Below are 4265 nucleotides of genomic sequence, written 5' to 3'. Positions count from 1 at the left end.
CTTGGCCAAGATGACAATCTGCTCTTTCTTTTGTTTAGATTTCTTAGCATCTAGAGCAACTTGCCTCTTTTCCTTCTTTAATCTTGCTTTCTCTTCTTTCTTTGCTTGTGCAAATTGTGGATGTCCAGCTACTACACAAATTTCCTTTCCATTTCTGAATATCTTAGCAATTCTCCTTTTTGAGGCTGAATCAGCTGGATCTTTATAGAAGACAATGGATCTTGACAGAAGCTTCTTTTCATTAGGCTTGGGTGTCTCATACACAGTGCCCAAGGGATTCTTCAAAGATGACCTTAGATAATTTGCCCTTGGTTTGAGAATTATTTCAGCCTTTTGTGATTTGATGCAGGAAGATTGTGCTTTCTCCAGATAGTTCATGCTCATCTCATTCATACTGATTGGCTTGACATGAGAGTGATGGATGGCTGACTTAACTGGCTCCTTGACTAGTTCAAACTTTTTCTGTATCTCCTCATCAATCTTATCCCAGTTGATCAAACTCAACTTTCCTTTTTCAACAACTTTCAAATTTGCTGCTGCTGCTTTAATTAGATCTATACCATCTGCAACTGGTGGCTTGGAGATAATAATTGAAGGTACAATTATTTTGCTGATTTCTGCTTGAAGTTTCTCCCCCTCTGTTGGTCCTTTCTCCCCCTTACTTGATTCTCTCTCCCCCTTTTTGTTATCATCAAGTTGAGGAGTTAGGCCTTGTGCATTACAGGGAAATAGAACATTGGCACATCCCTATGGTGGTTGGCTCTGTTCAAATCTGCAATGATCTTCTCGCTTGAACCCAACAAGCTAATTTGTTGTTTGGGTTCTCAAGTGCAATTTCTTGACAAAGATGGTTAGCCAATAGCATAAAAAATCTAGCATAATATATGTTCTTTCCCCTTTTGGCTAACTCACCTAGTTTAAAACCTAACTCATATATGATAAGGTCACTGAAATTGTAAAATTTGTTTGTAACTAGCATGTATAGCATGTTAAGCATGGAAATGTTCACATAATCAAAATTACTGATTTTTCCAGAGAAAACTTTAGTTACAACATCACACATAAAACTCCATTCCTTCCTAAGACCTAATCTCCTAATATCACTTAGCTTATTAGTAGGAAGTGCATAATGCATGGAATTAAGCATATTGATCAAATCAGTGTTAGTGTGTGGTGAAGTTATATTATCATCAGGAATCTTGAAACATGCTTTTATCACATCACTATTGATACAGAATTCATTACCTTTGATGGTCAGAGTGATATTTTTGTCAGTAGAGTTGTAAATTGCAGAGGTCCACATCTCTTCTACAACTTCACAAAAGATTGTGGGTGATTCAAGCATGGCAAAACTTAACTTGCAGTCCTTCACGAAGTCCATCATCTTGTGATAGTCTTCTGATTGCTGAATGCCCTTGTTGACCAAAGCAGTGAAGTTCTTCTTCTCATAGATGAACCCAGTCTGAGACATAATCTTTACTACATGTGCCATTGTTAGAGAAGGAAAGCTTGAAGAGAAAGAGGATTTTTTGCTTGAGAGAGAATGAAATAAACACAGTTGAATTTGAGAATGATAAAAGAAAATGATTAGAATGAAATAAGCTTTTATACTTTGCTCAAAAACAACGGATAAAAATAATAAAGAGAAATAAATTACCCAATAGAAATTGCCTAAATTAGCCGTTTTAAAAATAAACTGTAAAAATTCCACTCATTATCCGTCGTGTAATGCTTACAAACTGTAAGTATACTCGATGGATAATGTTCAGGGAATTAACGGTTAAGATTTAGACACTTCGACGGATGAGGATAAACTGTTATCCGTCGAGTTTTAAAAGATTCCAGAAAATAATTGATTTTTATTTGCACATTGTATATCGATGGATGACTTAACTCGATGGATAATGGTCATCCGTCGAGATGTAAATTTTGACTTAGTCAAATTTCATTCATGGCTAAAAATCAGTTAAATTTCTGGCTACTTTTCAACTTGCAAAATAACTCAGATAGATTCAAGAGTAATTAAGCATACCTAACTCACTTACCAACCTAGAAAAGGTGGATTCATCCAGTGGCTTGGTAAATATATCTGCAAGTTGCTTCTCACTAGGAACAAAATGTAACTCTACAGTACCATTCATTACATGTTCCCTTATGAAATGGTACTTGATGTCTATATGCTTTGTCCTTGAATGTTGCACTGGATTTTCAGTGATGGCAATTGTACTTGTGTTATCACAGAAAATAGGAATCCTCTCAACTTGCAGACCATAGTCTAGCAATTGATTTTTCATCCATAAAATCTGTGCACATCAACTACCAGCAGTAATATATTCAGCTTCAGCTATAGAAGTAGAAACTGAATTTTGCTTTTTACTGAACCAGGACACAAGCTTGTTTCCAAGAAATTGACAAGTTCCTGTTGTGCTTTTTCTGTCAATTCTGCAACTTGCAGAGTCTGCATCTGAATAACCAGTTAGATCAAAACCAGAATCTCTAGGATACCAAATGCCAAGTTTTGGTGTTCCCTTGAGATATCTGAAAATTCTCTTAATAGCTATTAAGTGAGACTCTCTAGGATCAGCCTGAAATCTAGCACATAAACATGTAGCAAACATTATATATGGCCTACTAGCTGTTAAGTACAGAAGTGAGCCAACCATGCCTCTATAGCTTGAAATATCCACAGACCTTTTAGTAGTGTTTAGTGCAAGCTTAGTTGCAGTGGTCATGGGAGTTTTTACAGATGTGCAATCCATTAGATCAAACTTCTTTAAAAGATCGAAAATATATTTAGTTTGACTAACGAATATTCCATCACTAACTTTCTTAACTTGTAAACCAAGAAAGTAAGTTACTTCTCCCACCATACTCATTTCATACTTACTTTTCATCAGTTTGGCAAACTTTTTACAAAGTTTCTCATCTGTAGAGCCAAAGATAATATCATCTACATAAATTTGAACAAGTATGCTAAAGCCATTAACATTTCTAAAAAATAAAGTTTTATCTACAGTACCTCTTGTGAAGTGATTTTCCAAAAGGAACTTTGATAAAGTGTCATACCAGGCTCTAGGTACTTGCTTCAGTCCATAAAGTGCTTTCAGTAGATAATAGACATACTCTGGAAAATTTGGATCTTCAACGCCAGGAGGTTGACTAACATACACTTCTTCCTCCAAATCCCCATTCAGAAAGGCACCTTTGACATCCATTTGATAGACCTTGAAATTGGCGTGGGTTGCATAGGCTAAGAAGATTCTGATGGCTTCAAGTCTTGCAACAGGAGCAAATGTTTCATCAAAATCTATTCCTTCTTGCTGGCAATAGCCTTTAGCAACCAATCTGACTTTGTTCCTTACTACTATGCCATTTTCATCCATCTTGTTTCTGAATACCCATTTGGTATCTATTGGATTCTTTCCATTAGGCTTGGGTACCAGCTTCCAAACTTTATTCCTTTCAAATTGGTTTAGCTCCTCCTGCATAGCTAAAATCCAATCAGGATCTAACAAGGCTTCTTCTACCTTCTTTGGTTCTTCCTTTGACAGAAAGCTGCTATATAGACATTCTTCTTGAGTTGCTCTCCTGGTTCGAACTCTAGAAGAAACATCATCAATAATCAGTTCAAAGGGCTGATCTTTTGTCCATTTCCTTGGTTGAGGTAGATTGGCTCTAGATGAAGAGACCTCAATATTGTCTTAATGTGTGATTGAGTTTTGATTGCTAGAAACTCCCCCTGAGTTTGTGGATCTTTGATTTGTGAAAGGGGTACTTTCTGTAGGTGACCTTCCTTGATTTCCTGCTCCTTTAGATAACCCGACGGATGGTGAATTTTGAGTACCGACGGATGAGGCAGGTTGTCTTCCGACGGATAACACAGATTGCCTTCCGACGGATGAAGCATTATGTAACTCGACAGATGTTGAGTTATGTGCTTCATTGGTGGTAGATTTGTCTGCATTATCCTTAGACACTGTTTCTTGATCACTCTCATCATCACTTTCATCACTGACCATCTCAACATTGTCGAATTTGAGGCTCTCATGGGAATCTCCATCTTTTAGTCCTTCAATCTTTTTATCATCAAACACAACATTTATAGATTCAACAACAATGTTGGTTCTTAGATTGTAGACTCTATATGGTTTACCAACAGCATATCCAACAAAAATTCCTTCATCTACTTTAGCATCAAACTTCCCATTTTAATCAGTTTGATTTCTCAGAATATAGCATTTACAGCCAAAGACATGAAGAAAGTT

The sequence above is a fragment of the Apium graveolens genome, chromosome 9, assembly GCF_009905375.1.
Source record: "Apium graveolens cultivar Ventura chromosome 9, ASM990537v1, whole genome shotgun sequence".
In the NCBI taxonomy this organism is placed as follows: Eukaryota; Viridiplantae; Streptophyta; class Magnoliopsida; order Apiales; family Apiaceae; genus Apium; species Apium graveolens.
This window is presented reverse-complemented; position numbering follows the sequence as displayed.